At 38.2% G+C, this 17,301-nt stretch overlaps 1 protein-coding gene across 2 annotated transcripts in view; it reads right to left on the bottom strand.

The window, feature by feature from the left end:
• Positions 1-17,301, bottom strand: part of GRID2 (glutamate ionotropic receptor delta type subunit 2) — a 675,394-nt gene that overhangs the window by 282,805 nt on the left and 375,288 nt on the right. The window lies entirely within an intron of this gene.

Here is a 17,301-nt window from a genome sequence, read left to right as displayed (position 1 = left end):
AAATTCATCAAAATCACAAAGCTAGTCCATTCACTTTGAGGTGTCTTGTGGTCTAAGCTGGAAGACTGTCCTGTCCACCCTATCCAGAAATTAATTTTCCCTTAGAAATGAGACCCATCACTGGATCTTTTCAAAAACACTAAAGCTGATTTTGGCTATGGAATTAACATAACCACCCAAGGAGATAAGCACTCTTCCAAGTCTAGCACAACAGCTCCATGAATAATACTATCTTTGAGTTATACAGGGAAAACTTGAAATAACAGCTCAGACTTGCTGTCAGCTTTTGAAGACAACTGAATAACATTATGTGCATTAACTTGTCCAAGGAAGAAAGAAGTTTCTTCTGGGATTTAAGAGGTGTATGTACATATGATGTACATATCTCACATAAACTTTTTCTTTAGAAGACAAACAACCTTCCTCTCGCCCCCAAGCTGGTCATATAAATAGCAAAATGCTTTTAAAATTTAGTGAACAGTTTCTATACACTTACTTTCCTCACCTCCTTAAGAAAGACACGAAGTTGACTGTGCAAAATATAACACCTTAAAACTAACTAATGGTTCTATTACCTACAGTAGACACCCTTAAGTACAATGCCAGTGACATCCACATTAATAAAATAGTGTTTATCATGAACACTGTTGATGCAATCACTAAATATCAAAGAAATTCATAATTATTAGGTCTGTAATTCTGAAGGGTTACCCGGTGAATCAGAATCAAGTGGTTATACTGTGTTTCTAACAGGCTGGAGACCTTGAATGAAGAAATAATATGGACTTGTAGCACAATTCCCCAGAACACACTCAAGGCTAAATTTTGAAATACTCAATTTTTCACTGGCAAAGCTACACAAGCAGTTAACCTGCATTTACACATGTAAATGAGTAATGGGATGGCAAAAACCAACATGTGTTTACATATGAATATCTAATACTAAACTGTACAATTATTGCTTCTGCAGGACTATTCTGCACACACAACGGGTGCAGGCCAAAACAAGAAACCCACATGTGAGAATATATTCACCTAAATATATAAAAACATATTTTAGTGCCAGACCTGTTTTCTCACATCATATGGCTCTTACTCACAGTGAGTAATATTTTACTTTGCAAACACACCTATTGATCTCAGTGGGAATATTTACAGTGCGAGGAATGGAGTTCCACATCAGGCCCATTTAGAGATTGACTTTGACGGCAAAGGACAGCACCAGAGGTCATGAGTGCTGAGAACCACCTTCTCCTAAAGCCAGAGCATTATTTTCATTAAGAGACAGAGATCTGGAACATACAAAGGTGTTTTTCCAGGGCCTACTCATGCTGCTGCTGAGGCTTTGTTGCTCATGAGCCCATCTCAATTCCTTCATGCAGATAAATATGGGAGAGAGAGCGTTCCCACACAGAGCTTTCCAAGTGTTTTGACTTAGGATAAAGTGATGCCTGTGGTACATGCTCTGAACACAGCTCAGCTTGTGTACTTTATGTTAAAGGTAATATATTTTTGATAATTTCAAGTATCCTTCTTCAGGAAAGGACAAAATATGACTGATAATGTGACAAAAAATTATTGGTATGTCGCACATTTCTAAAATTTGGAACATTTCAAAACAATCCCAATAACTATTCATCTTTTATGCTGCTTGCTACAGTCCTTTATCATCACTTTCAACAAAAATAAAAGGCTTGTCAAGTTAAATTTTTAGGGAGATGCTAAATTTATTTCTTGATATAGTTTTCCTGTACCAAGGACTGCAATATCCAGGTTGCATATCCCAGTGAGAATGCTATTGCTTGAGAAAAAACTATTTTCTGTTGATATATTGCTAGATATTGACAGAATTGATATGAATAAAATAAATGTTAGATTTTTCAAAAGCCTAATTCAACAAAATATTAAGTTTTTTGGCTCTGATGTCACTTGTTCAGATAAAACATGTGGCAGTGACCCTCCAATATCTGAAACCTGACTTTTAAAAATATAGCTGAGTCAAAACGCATTCTAGAAATTGCTTGAAAATGTCTAAATTTCCAGGTACACTTTCAGACTCCCAATAACCGCTTCCTGTAATGCCATGAAGTGAGAGACATGCTTTTTGTGAAAATGGTTATTGAAACATGAAGAGGAAGAACACAGCATGGAACATTCAACTCCACAGGACCAAATCTTAACACTGGCAAACAAACTGAATGAAGGATGAAAATCTTCTCTCTTAACACTGCATCACATTTGTTACAACAGCCTCAGGACTGAAGTTGCCTGGGTGTCTCTTTCTTCCATGATATGCTTATGAGAATTGTGTGTGCTGGATTGGGACTATATGCACTTAATTATGCTCAAACAGACCTTACTCCTGCACTCTTAGAGACAAGTGAATACACAGAGAGTTAGCTGCTGGACAAGGGACAATATCTCAGAGGCAGCTTTTTCTAGAAAATCAGTGCCTGAATTGAGAGTTCACCTCTGAGTCAGACTGACTGGATTATTCTTTGAACAGAAATATAGTTTCTGCAGTATATCCACATATAAAGTAAAGCCCATGTAATATGTAAAAATATCATCTATGACATTCAAATATTTCTCAGCCAAGAAGAACTTTTGTTGTCTCCACCAGAAGAGTTCATTGGTAAAAAGCACAAAACTGAGTTCTGTGTACTTTCTTAAGCCTTTTTCCTCCCTCAGTAACACCAGCTCTATTAAATCCTTTTCCTAGTGCTTCAAATCTTTCAAATGTATCTTACCAATGGACTAAAAGCTATAGCTCAAACATATTTGAGATCCTGGTTGCATTCTTTTCCTGAGCCTGAAACATCCAAGTTTTGTTTTGTCCCATCTATGTTAAAAAACCCACATGGGTGTGTGTATATATATATATATACACACATACACACACAGACACATTTGAATGCTATATTGGCATTCAAAACTCTGTTGCAATTTAATTTTCTACAACCTCCTTGGTTGGTTGTATTTCCAAGCTGGTATTTAGTCCACTGCCAATATGATCAAGGAATATTAGTTTGCCATCAAATAGAGAAATAAAAATATTGCTGTGTCTACGAAGTCCCCAGTCATGCACTGTAGAAATGCCAAATTCAGATGGACCTGTACACAGCTCCACTGCAGATTTAACACAGAAAAAGCAGAAGTTCAGTAACAGTGTTTCTAAAATATTGATTCCAACTATAAGCTACGTTTAAACAGAAGTTGTCCAAATATTAGTACACCCTTATAACCACTATAAGTCAGATGTTCTTAACAACTGCGTCTTCACCAGCTAAAGGAATAAGACTGATCACATTATTTTAAGCATTGCATAGAGAGAATATTAGCAAGATGACTTTAAATGCTTCACCATTATATATATACATATATATAGCATGTATAGCACATTAGCACATGCTGGCATGCACTCAGCATTGTGTTTAACTCTCCAGCTTATCTTGGTCTCTTTTCAAAATGCAAAGTTTCTGTATTTCCAAGGCTGGTGGGCCAATCGCCAGTAACAAAAAAGCAATCTTTTAGAGTAAAATCTCTTGCTAGTTTGGCAGGCATCTAAAGAAAATAAAAAATGTAATTTTGTGGCTAGTGTGCTATTTTTTTAAATAAAGAGCACAACAAATTCAATTGGAAATAAATAATTTACATCTAGGCTATCAGCTTGTACAAGCATTTCCAGCAAAGCAGAATTTAAATGGCTATGGTAACAAATGTGTCCCTAAAATGAGTTCTCTCTAAAATGGAAAAAATGGTAGGTCCTTAAATAACTACTAGTTGCTGTAATGTAGAAAGAAAACAAAAAAATAATCTATAAATAAGAGCAAGTTAAAAACAGATGTATGAATAAATAAGAAGAACGAAAAAAAAAGGGGACTACTGAGTTTTAACTATTGCTGTGAAAGAGAGAATTTTCTTTTTTATTTCTCCCATGTTCTTCTAATAGTAAATCACAACACATCACCCTCATCTACTGTGAGCTGATGAGCCAAACTGAAAAAAAGTAATGTAGGATCTCTAAAAACTTGGATAGCAGTCCAATTTTGCTCCCACTTAAATTGATGGTTAAACAAAGTCAGGCCAACTCTTAACACTATGGTTTTGAAAATGCTAAATGCTGAGCATAAATAGTGGGTAGGATCCCTTTAAATAATCAGACACGTATTCTATCTTCTGTCATTTAGAAACTACCAGGCTCCTTCCAGAAAAGTAGCAGTGATTGAGGCAATGTTGAGTGAACAAAAATTAGACCTGAATGCTGTTCCCAGAATCATGGTCCCATGGGCCAGTCACACACCTCAGCGTCATTCCCCTGGATGTCCTCTTCAAAGCTGACATCATTTCAATCTCAGTGCTCCTGGATGTTTTCCACATATTATCCATGTAGTGTAATGCCTCCAAGCTATTTATCTAAATGTGAATCTGGGGAAGAAAACCTCTCTTAACTGATATCTCCGATTTAGGATGGAGACTATAAACAGTTTGTTACCCTGTGCATCTGTTCTATGTTTTGAGAATGCTCCAAGGACTTTGTCACCAGGAGAGCTCCATACAGTTGGGCCAAATTTTCTTTCCTTTGATTTCTGTTGAAGGTGAATAGAGTCTTTCTACAGAAACATTTTTTATCTTCTTACTTTCTTTTGGAGCCTGTACAATTCACCACCAGATGAATCACAGGTTCCCTGGAGGAATACTCAGATTTATTGTCCATTCCATCCAAATGGCCAGGAACATACAGTCTGGTCAGAGGGCACGGAAAAAAAAAAATCTAATCCATAGGAGCCTCAGGTTTTCCCCATAGAGTAGTAATGAAGAGAGTACTAATGTATTTATTAATGCATTCCAGAAAGTCATTGCCCCTATTTGTACTAATCCACGTCCAAACCAGGATACACCGCTGATTCAAGGGTCAAAATACCTGAGACCCTATAAATGCATATTAGGCAGCTTCTATGTAGCTTTGGAAATATACGCTATTATTTAGTGTTCTTTTTGAGAATATGCTGTGGCTGCTCCTCAAATCCTTTCTGAGCTTCAGGGTCCTGATGAAGATTGAGAGACCACAACATGCACATTCTCCATTGCAAAGGGTAAGGAATAAGGTTAAAATCTGCATTTCTTTGACTGCGATGTTCTGCTCCCTCCCAAAATGCTTTTTTTTTGTCTTTGTCACCTTTAAATGCTCCCCAAACCACCCATGAGTACATTGCAGAAAGATAATGTATTCACAAGAAAACAGCCATGAAAAGTGACAAGAAGTTTAAACAGATAAACTACAGGTCTTTCTGTTTGGTGTTCATAATCTCAGATGCAAGAAGTAGAATGAAATGTGATTATGAGATCCATGATCAAGTGAGATTGGCCTCAAATTTCCAATAAATCTTTTTTAGTCACTTTTGGATGGCAATTCTGCTCTTGCAAATTATTTTTCCTTCATAACACAATAGTTCATCCCAGACTTAGAGCTGAATTATTTCTAGAAGAGTGACAGCACATTTTTAATATATCCTGAAAACTCTTCAGAAGGAAATGAGGATAAAGTGGGGGGAGGGGAAATTATTGACTGGATTTGAAAGAATATTCTCCTCTGCATTGCAGATAACAGAGTGTATCCTGTTCCTTTTTTAGATACAGTTATAGAATTCCACTTCATTTACATCTTCTCTGTAAATGTTAGTAAAAATTTGCCTCCTGCCACTACATTACACACAACTCGGACTAACAGTATTTTAAATTCACTTGTAATTAACCTTTAAGGGATTTTAGTTTGTCCTGACTGTAAAACAAACTTGTATTTGAGCCTTAGCAGCTGTGCTTTCTAAGCCTTGGGATTTCTTTGTTTGGGAAAAAAATATTCCGAACTTCTGATATCTAAAAACTATTACCAGAAAGCACATTTGCATCTCTGTTGCACAAAACGACACAACCACTTTTGGAACTTTTAATATTGAAAAGCATTTGAGAGCCTTTTCTGGGTCAGATATCTTCCTGTCTACAAGCTTTGCCAAATATGGTAGCATTAAATCCATCACATTAAAATGCAATAATTAATCTGAGCCTTGAAAAATTAAACTAAAATTCTCCCAAGTTTGGAGGGAAGCAAGATTTATTACAAGAAAGGTATTTTGATGCCATGGCTTGCAGGATTCATTTAGAGGGCTTGAAAGAACCACAGTTTACAAAGGCCATCAAACAGAAAGAAGGCTCTACCAGTTCTCTTTTTGGACAAATGTCCTGATTTATTTACTTTTTTCTGCATGACAACCTTTAGCTCTTCCATTCAATTCTACAGAGGCACAAAGAGGATACCTGTCTTGCCAGGTTAGCACACCAGGCAGAGAAACAGCAGTACAATTTCCTATATTTCTTAAATCTGCTTTCAGTTTATTTTTCAAATCTGGTTTTACCTGGCACACAACAGTTGTGCCCAGGCTTTGTCTCAGACAAATGATGGTTCCCGGCTGTTCAAGAAGCCTGAACTTTAAAAAAAAAAATTTAGAATCACCCCACCATTTTAAAGAAGTTACACAGGCACAAATCTTCAGCTGAAGAGTGGCTTTATATGCCATGTCTGTTAGGAGGTAAGCCTGAATATGCTCACCAAAATGCACAGGATGTTTTCAGGGTGCCTATGGTTGAGACGTCAAAAAAGGCTGTAGTATTGATAGATCTGGAAAAAGGAGGCTGTGCCAGGCAGCACTGTTGTAGAAAGGTTTGAAAAGTGTACTAAGAGGTGAAAAGGGGCAGGGAAAGAAGAAACTTAAAATCAACTAAGGCTAGGCAGTGACATTCACTGGAGAAAAGGCTAAATACACATCATAAAACTGACCTCTAGAGTCCTGGCATCTCAGCAGGGACGTCTGTCTACAAAGGTAATGCAGCCTATTGGAAAATAAGAAACGCAAGGAAACACAGGCATAGATTTCAAGAACGCCACCAAATATTCTCTTTAATTTGTGCTGAACTCCCACTGATATAAGCCAAATCTCACCTACTGCCAGCATCCTTGCTCAAAGTGTTGCACAAGCAATTTCCATTCATCCTTTCAGCAAAATGAAAACTTTCCATTTCAAGTGCAATCATTGGTAGATTCCATTTGATGACCTAATTTATGATGAAGGACATATTACCTCAGTATACAATGACAACTTCATCCCTTACTTTGTTCCTTCACCCTTGCACCTTTTCTGGATCTTTGATTTCCTTAACCAGAACAGTTTGAAGAACTACTAGGCAGCACATACTCTCCGATGCCCTTCCAATATCAAGCTTGCCTGCTGCAGATCAGACAACTGCTGCTTAGCAGCAATTATATGGAAACAAAAAGGCTGAGTCTTAAAGTAGCTTAATATAAAATTAAATATAATTTCTCCAGAAGATAACATCCTGATAAAATCAGAAGGACTTACTCTAATTCTGTGTTCTCTGCAAATCTGTGTAGAAGTGCTGGGGGGAAAAAACCACCATCAACAAAACCTGTTAAAACCTTGATCAGCAGCATTTATCGCTTTTTGAACCTGCTCAAAATAAACTAGGGTAATTTTCCTGTTAAGAGGATAAAACACTGAACTTGATGACATTTGACAAAAATTATACTTTCCTTGCCCCCTATAAATCAGACTGTCTTGCACTTTGGCCTTCCATCCTTTCTATCTCAGGTCTAACTTTCTGTCCTATCTGATTCTTCCTGCCCTGAGCATTAAAGACCATTGGCTTTCATCTCCCCTTGACAGTTCCCCTCTCCTCAGAATCTGCTCCTGCCAGGCAAAATAACTTTTTCTTTTGCTCTTCACGTCACCTCATCCATCTCTTCATTTTTAATTTTTATTTTCCCCCCACCTACTTCACTCCATTGCCTGCAATGCCCAGAAACAAAACCCAGAGGGCCTGACACTGGACTGCGAATCTGAAGATTGTTGCATGACTAATTTGGGATTAGTAGTCTGATTTCCCTTATGCTTTGGTGATTATGATACTTTGTCACCTTTGTGGAGCTCTTTTGCGTGATCTAAATGAAAGAGATTACACTTGTGTTCCCCACACCCACTTTTTTCAAGGTTAGAAGGCCCATTTCTGAGAATAACTCACATCACCAGAGTTCCTTTACATCTCCTCTCCTTTCTGAAATGCTTCACAGCCCCCCTTCTCTTGCCCAGACTATTAATATGGAGACAACAGGCTCTGCTGGAGAGATGCAGTGGGAAGCACAATACCACAGCCTAGTCCAGGGCAGAGAAAAGAACACACAGCTGGTAGCATTAGTTTAATTGGAAGCCCTACAATGGGAAGAGCTGCCTGTGCTGCCCTGGATGAGCTTGGCATCCTTCCAAGCAAAGATATTACTGAGCAACACTGTTCAAAATAAGACCATCCCCTAAACGAAAAGAAATCTGTGAAAAGTAATCTGGGAAAGCTTTCTTTCCTGCAGTGCAAACAGCAAATATTCAGGGAATATTCTGCTATGGGGACGGCTAAGCAACTTTTTCAGTCTTTTAACGTGCCATTGTAGAGAGGGTATTTCCCAAGCCGAAAAAGGTATACATTTCCTTCTTAAAATAAACCCTCCTAACAAGAAAAATAAAATCAAACAAACAACAAAAGAAAAAGGAGCCAATTCTACCAGATGAGTGAATCAAACAGAGCAACTTAACGGCAAACAATACGAACGCCAGATCTTGCATTTGACACAAAAAAGGGAAACAGACTCTACATCAAGTTAAAAAACTTTGTATGAGAACAAGCAGAAAGCAAGAGAGGTGGTACATCAGTTGCAAAAAAAAATACATGGCTGTGAAAAAACTGAGAAGTCTGTAGGAGTTCAGAGCATCCGTTCCATTAGCAACTTAGCCACTCAAGAAAACCTCAGATGAGTCAAAACAACTATCACCATTATTATTTGCTAAGAATAGACATTCTGCTTGTTTCACTGACTGACACACAGAATAACAAGCATGATAAGAATAAAAAAATCAACTACCTTTAACTTTTATTTTTTATTTGCAGCTCTGAAAGTGCTTTGCAAAGATGCTCAACATCTTCATCTCTATTTCACAGAATAAAAAAACCCAGATGTGCCAAGAGGAGTTTCTTGCCCAAGGTCAAAAAGCAAGGCAAGAAAATTGTTTTCCATGCCAAGCTCAAACAAGCAGAAAAGCTGAAAATAAAGTTATTTGTTGCAGCTTTTCATTGTTTGTTTTGTGCATTAGTGTGCCATTGAAAGTGTTTTATGTTCTGAGCCCAACGTAACAATGCTTTATGAAAAATAAGATTTTGAAGGAAGGCAAGGCAGACTACAAAACAGAATTAAGTGACAAAGACTTTCAGATCCATAGTGACCCCAAAGCAGGACCACTGTTGATTATGAGAAAATATTGAGACACGAGCATGTAGGTAACGGAGAGTAAATGTAGAAAAGGAAAGCAGAGCTGTAGGTGAAATACAAAGTATTGATGGATAACACAAAATGCCAGCAGACATGGAGAATGCATTATAAGCACAAGTATTCAATAAAGGAGTAAAAGAGTAAACATTTTGCAAGGAAAATTACAAATGAGTGTTCAACAGAAAGGAAATTGTAAGGTATTGAGGTAAGGGGGGACAGGATGAAACTATGCATGAAAAATTCAGCTCCCGGGCTCATGATCATGAGTTTTGGAAAAAGATATAAATACTCATATCAGAGGACTCCAGCATCTCTGCTCATATAACTTAAATACACTCTCAGTATGGTTTCTTTCATACCTGATGTGCAGTGCAATTGGTTCTAGCAACACCAGATAAGCCAGAAAGTCACTAACAACTACGTAAGACCTAGAAATCCAGAACAACACATTAACAAAGAGCTGAGGGTGCAATGCTGACATTGTGAAGACAAAAATTCAGAAATGTTAAAGCAGTACTAGTGGAAGGCATGGGGACAGCAAAAAAAGGAACACAGGACTTTGCAAGCAACAACAACAAAGGACTATAATGAGGGATGACATCAGCTTTGAGGTAATAGAGAAGGATGTTAAATGTTAGTAAGTGATGAGACAGTAAGATGGGGAGTAATAAATCCATTTAGATATCGAGGAGGAGGATGCAGGTTGCTGCTGTGTGGGAGTAATGGAGGAGAGCAGAAGACAGAGCAAGGGGGACAGGGACAGTGATACTGTACTGTATCTGCTGAAGTGCAAATAGCCAATGCATTGACAGACATGTCAGCCAAAAGGGCACTGGGGAAAAAAATCAACTTGGTGCATGTTACAGACAAAGCAGCAGCTGGGCTTGGCAGCAGTTTCAGCATGTGAAGAGAAGGAGAGGGAAGACAAAATGTGCCTAAGTCTGAGAGTCTATTTTTGCCTTCTTACTTCAGGAATAATAATGGTGCAGTGTTCCTTTAGTGCCAGTTGCAACCTTTTACTGAGATTGCTTTGACTGTAATGGCTGCACGAGATGCCAGAAAAAGAAGGTAATGAAGCTTTTTTTTCCTCTTGACTTTTTCCAATGTCACAGAAAAAGAAATTTGCATAAATCCAAAATGGAAAATATACATTTTCAATAAGGACCATTTGAGTAACACTAAACAATTAACCCTAATTGAAATGAGCAGTTGTTCTAAACCATTCACACCATGGTAAAACAGGATTGAAATTAAATTTAAAACCCACCTCTGACACTGGAGAGACATGTCCAACAAAAACATGCTCAATGAACTATTAGAAATCAATTGACACAAATCCTATTTGGAATCTGAGGCAAATATTTTCTTTGCTTTTAAGGAAGCATTTTAAAATTGTAGCTCTCCCTGACAAACACAAAACCATATAGAAAGTGAAAAAAAATTGGTCTCAGCTTCCAAAGCTGGAGCAGAAGTTGTTTTGCCAGGCTATACAGCATAAGACAGCAGTGCCACGTGCAGGAGCACCATGTGGAGTGAAGCAGTAGGACTTCTGGGTCTGCTCACTAGCTTTTCCCTGAAATGGAAATTACCATTTTCTTCCTAAATCTCTTAAAATCTTTTAATTGCTATTGGATCTAAGCACCGGCGCTTACTGTGTTGCTTCAGATACCAGCAAGTCTATTTTTCCACTGAAGACTGCTCCTGTGGTGCAGCACTTCACGTATTTACTGACATGTTTTTTTTCTCCAGCTCTTTCATGCTGCCACAATAATTCCTCAAAACAAGAGTATTGACTCCACTGCAGGATTCTGTCTTTACTTGTTTTGCGTTGGTATTACCTCTCAAGTAGCAACAGACTTGGTCTGTCTCTACCGGATATGAAAGAGGGGAGCTGGACTTACTGTGCATATCAAGAGCTCCTAGTTGTGGATTGCACACTGTGTCATTCCCTTTGTCTTGTTTTTTCCATGCATTTAGCTGGCATAGCTTGCATGGATGCCCAGAAACTGGCAATAAACCAGAGTGCCACATAACACCTTCTGATCTGCAGTACTACAGGTACCGTTTGTGGGAAAGCATGGAGGCAAAACCAAAGAACTGACATAAAAAGTACTCTTTTAATTCAAGCATGTCCAATACACCATAAAAACAAGGAAGTACGGTTATTTACCTTTTACCACAACAGACTAAGCAACACATCTGAAGAACTGGAGTTACAAAACCCTCTTATTCTGCCTAGTAAAATTCTGGTCCCTACACAAGGGAAGTGGCACTCCAAATGACTCTTTGATGTTTCAATCCTGTGCGCGTAACAGAAAAACCACAGAAGTTTCAGAAAGGCTTCCTTAGGACTGAGGAGAGCAGTATTTTCTTAAGTCACATAAGCACCGCGAAGGATGTTGTAGCAATGCCTACATGGTCTTTGTGCCATTGGCCTGGCCAAAGCACAGACACTGCCTACCTTTCCCACTGCCTCCCATTAGTGTGTTGCAAGAGCTGTTCCACAGGAAAAGATAAAGGAGGTCAGTTTTCAGAAATTTCATTACAGATGACTAGCTGTCAAGAGTAAATAAATTCAAAAGTAATTTTAACACATGAGTTTGCATAATTCTAATACATTATTCTTTTGTCTGTAAGTCAATTTCTGCAGAACTTGGATAAAACAGGAGGCTTAAGCTTAGCAAATAGCCCTGATCTCAATTCACCAGTTTTGAAAGGTGTGAAGTTTTGTGACTTCCAAAAGTTATGCCTGATTTTCACTTAGGAATTAGTGAGGAGAGAGCCAAGCACATTCTTTCATTTCTGGAGTTTTATACAGTCAATTATCTTCCTTTGTGAGCAGGGGAATTTTAGACTGTTATATACTAAAGTACTGTTAGTTAGCCAGTATTTTTCTTTCATTCTCTCCTCCTTGCTGCTTTTGATAACAGCTTATTTTTTAATTGCAATGCAGTGAATACACTAGATATTTTATTTTTCATAGCAGCTGGATGCATGCATTTTCTTATTTGGTCTGTCAGCAGCACCCATACACACAAATAAGTATGTATACACAGAAAATATGACATGACTGGCTCCAACTTCTCATGCACAAAAATGTTCTGTGACAAGATGCATGGACCAAACGCAAAACCAAGAGAAAAACACATCCTTCAACCTGAATCACATAGTCTCTATCATTTATGAAAGCTGCCTGCACTTCTAAGTCTTTAAGACATCCAACCACAAAAAAAGTCTAAGGTCAGTGCTTTGTAAAGCTTCAAGAAACACAGACATATATTTAGCATTAGTGCAAGGGATGACCAAAAATCCAATGACTTTATCCCCATAATAGAAAATTAAAGACTTTTTTTAGCCTTAAGCTGACATATGAATTAATGCAGCTTTCATTCCTTGTTATTTAGTAGGAAGGCAGATGAGCAATGTCAAATACTATGGAATAAGGTGATTTGCACACATATGAGGATTTTCAAAATACCACACCTCCCAAAGTAAGCAACAAAAGGTGATACAGAGCAGGAAGGGGGAAAAGGAAATCCTCTCATTCTCAGTATCACAGTCATTTCTAGAGACAAAACTAATCATTGTTAAAATCCAGGGATGTCAAATAAAGAATGACTAAAAGTAAGCCTTGTATCTTCATGAATCTCTTAGGTCTGCAAACACCAGAAACTAGCATAGTATTTAAAACATTTAAAAACCCCACAAACCCACAACTAACAAAGAAAATGAAAACAAAGACACATCCCAGCCCTATTCTCAAACTGTTTATTTATCTATTTGAAAAATAAGGACAGCCCTGGAAACACATTAAAAGTCCTATTCAAAGTGATTTTCTCAAAAGCTTCTTCCAGCGAGTAACGCTTTTTTCCTATTGGCTCAATTTTTTCTTCTATTGCTTTTTGCCAAATGCCACTTAAAGTATCCAAAGAACTGAGGTTTTGCTGGCAGGCTAAATTGTGATTACAACTCCTTTTAAATGCCTTGGGTATGCCTTCCAGGACTGGCATGACCAATATCCCTTATCCCTACTCCTTCTTGAAAGGTCTCGCTTCTCCAATAAATCCTTCTTCTTCAAAGGAGAGGCAAGTATAGAGCCTTGAACAGACCTATATGACATGCTTACCTCCCACCCATAGGCACCCACCCTCTCCAGTGGAACAAAGTTTCAGCCACAGTTTCACCAGGGAACTCATGTTTACCACATTCTTGATGCTTCCCATAAAGACAATTACCTATACCCATATTCCCCTGCCTACACTGTGATTTGGAGTAAAGTCCTCTAGATCAACTTCCATGCAAGAGCCTGGCAGATCAGTTCCTTTTCATTTCCATGTACACATTCCTGGGAAGGTCTCCAAGTCTACCACCAAAAGGCAGATTTGAAGATTTCACTGGAGAATGACAACGAAATGTACCATAAAAGGTCTTTGAGGTGGCAGGAAGTTTCAGGGGGCTGCAGTCCTCAAGCCATCCTCTTCTGTCACCTGTTCTAGAATCCAGTTTTTTGTCAAAAACAGCCAACAAGCATGTTTTGCAGACCACAGTTGTACTACTGAGGTACAATTCCCAATCTAACACATGCCACTGCTTTGTAATCACACACTGAGGTGTTGCTGTTTCACGTGCTTCCATCAGCTAAAGGACAGCTTTCTCCACGTGCTAATCTTTTCTCTATACCTGGGAGTATAACAGAAGTAGAAGCTCCTCTGGCTGCAGAATACATATACTGCCCACTGCCTTGGGTTCCTGTCTTTGCTGCTAATAGAAGCTGGCACAGGCTCATGGATTCACACTTGCATACCCTGCTGCAGAGCTAGGAACTACTCTCACAAAGGAAGACTACAGCACATAATGCTGTTTTGGTGGACTGATACCATTGTTTCATTTTTATTAGATACTCCTGCAAAGGGAATTGTTACCAGCACTCATGTTATGAAAGATAGATTAGACAAAACAATACATTTTATAGAACACTGGTCACATGCAGAATGATAAAATTAGTAGGGCAACTGTTTTAAAGCACAGGCTGCGACCATTTTCCCTCAGCTGAAGTAAGGAGGATTAGCAATTCTGCAAATCAGAAACTACTACTTCAAACAAAGGGATTTTCAAACAGCTTGTCCCTACAATGTTTGGTAAGCCTGGACAAACTAGACCTGGGAAAATTTCACATAGAGACTGACAGCATGGCCCTGAGGAAGCAGACAGCTGTGGAGGAGCAGGAGGAACTGCTGGCTGGCAAAGATCACCTTTTTTTTGTCTTTGCCATTAGTAACAAAAAGCCATTTTTCTGTACACATTCATTTTAAACCCTAGCCAAGGGTCACGCCAGCTTTCTGGATTTAATTGTTTTCACCATACAACTTTCAAATCCAGTTCCACTTGGTTTTCCAAGGTGGTATGACAGTAATGGGTCCCTGCAAGATACACTATAAATTGTCAGAATTTAAACAAACTAGAGAATAGCTCTTATAAATTGAACTAAGCTAGAATATACCCACAGCAGTCGAAATTACAGGGAACAAAAATTCAACCAGTCCAATGCAGGCACCCTGTGGTTACATGTTTACTTAGTATTCCCCAATTTTCTCTATACTATAATATTAAAAGAAGGAGAGTTTGAGCTCATAACTATTGTATTATTAATTCTACCATTTCTGGTCAATCAATACAGATATGTTTAAGGCTACATAACAGAATACGGAATTGAAAGTAAAGCCTTGATTACATTTCTTTGGACAGCCCATCATTATCACGAGAGTTGTTCCAGGCAGGATGGGTAAAACCCTAAGAATAGACAGGCTGCTGTAGAATTTTAACTATCATGTTATACAGTATTTTAAAAGGCTTAAGACAGGACTTCTACATAACTCTTACCAGTAGTTGTCTCTGCCAGCAAAGGTCACCAGCTTTTCATCCAGAGGGCTGCTGATATCTTCAAATTCGTGAATTAAATTGCTTCACCTCTATCTGGACCCATAAATGTTTCTCTTTAGCACAGTGGTAGAGCAAATGGGTAAAGTGCTGTGCCTTCATGTGATAAGCCCTTGCAACAAAAGCAGATACTTAATGAGGGCCTGCAGTACTGGGAAAACTTTTTCTTTAATTATTAAAACAGTTTTTGTGACCCTGTTTACTTGGAGAGACTTACCACTTGAAATCCCTACACACATAATCAACACATAGCAATTAAAGCTATTGTTCAGGACATAGAGGATTTGAACCCAGTTTTCTTCTTTACTTAACAACACCACCTCATGTGACCCTGGCCCAGGGACTCTGTAACTACTCAGAGAGGATTATTCTGGGTAGCAAAGCCCCAGTCTGCCTCTCTGACCACTTCACTTTGCATAGGCTGCTCAAACACATCATGGAACAGGGGCTGTAACCCAGGGGTCCAGCAGCCTGCTCTTCTCCCATCAGACACTTTGTCCTTCTGATTATGAGATATATAAGTTGAAATCCTCTGAGGCAGAAAAGAATTTGTGCCTCCTATATCCTGACTGTGTGCACAAATCACTGAGCTATCATGGAAAAGAAGAAAATACCCTCCTTTAGAAATTCTGCATATCTAGACTCTCATCTTTCTTGCTACTTCTTACAACAACTTCAGACAAACCATTATGCTTTGAATACAGCAGATACCTCTGGTCTACTTGAATTTTTTTTTTCCTATTTCATTCTTTCAATATCTTCTTTTCAGCAACCCACGCAGTCTAATTGCACACAGGCATGAAATCCCACATTATGCAGGCAGTCTTTAGTAGACTGCTGAGAAGATCTGTGGAACACATAACCAGCAAGCATCTTGAAGGAAAGGAAGCACAAGTGTGTCTCTCTGAAATCCATGCTCAAAACCCAACAGATAGAGAATCCTCAAATCCAGCAGCATAGAGATACCTATGGTGATACTTTACATAGATTTTCAAAGACATATGTGTGTTATTTAATTTATTTAGTTTAGGGTAGGTAACAATATAAAATCAAAGCAAACACACAACAGGATTAGATGTTTAAACAGTATTTGGTCATTTTCTAGATTGCCAGAGAGAGTACATTGATGAGGGGTTGTCTAAGAGGTCTCACTTTATGTTATACAAATTAAAATCAACCCAAAAAAACCCCTCAAAAGTCAACCCAAATAAAAACCTGCCATGCAAACAGGAAATGCAAACAAGACAATAAAATGTCTAAACATAAGAAAAAAATGCAACCCAAACCTCAACAAAAAATGTCCCAAAGAACCACCACAACAACTAAAACACCACCCACCCCACCAACACTTTAAGGATTATATCTCAAAACAAAACACTTCAAAGATTTTCCTCCCACACCCAAAAAACCTCTTAAAGGAACTAGGCACACTTCATGCCACACTAATTAGGAAAAAAAAAAAAGTATATATATGAAAAGCCTCACTTTAGGTAGTTACAGGAATCTATTCCATACTTCCTCTAAATCTGCTATGCTTTTATCCTTTGCTGAACTGAAATTTCTTGGCTTCTGCATTTTATGAGATGGACATGCTTTTAAGCAGGGGCCACAAATAAGCACACACAGCTTTATTAACGAGACAGTGATAACAGATACTGAACTTAGAGTTGCATGGGAGACAATTTACCTCACCTACATTTTTAAGATTTCAGTAATTTCTATGGTTTTGCTACTAAGCAACACCAATACAGCTAAAAGATTTGCTGTCAAAAACATTAAAAACGCAAAAAAAGCTTCAAATCATCTCTATATTTACTGAAAGAGTGCAGGAGAGCAAGAAAAAAGCTAAAAGGATCAGTAAGTATGTATTTTTCTAGACTGAAGATGCTGCAATAATGAAAGACTTAACCAGGGTCATCCTGCAATAAGCTAGAAAAAATATTCATGGCACTCATCTAAGATGAGGGGAAACAAAA

The sequence above is a fragment of the Onychostruthus taczanowskii genome, unplaced genomic scaffold (assembly GCF_017590055.1).
Source record: "Onychostruthus taczanowskii isolate IOZ18803 unplaced genomic scaffold, ASM1759005v1 scaffold82, whole genome shotgun sequence".
In the NCBI taxonomy this organism is placed as follows: Eukaryota; Metazoa; Chordata; class Aves; order Passeriformes; family Passeridae; genus Onychostruthus; species Onychostruthus taczanowskii.
Note: the sequence above shows the minus strand (reverse complement) of the source record. Positions and strands in the feature narration are given on the sequence as shown.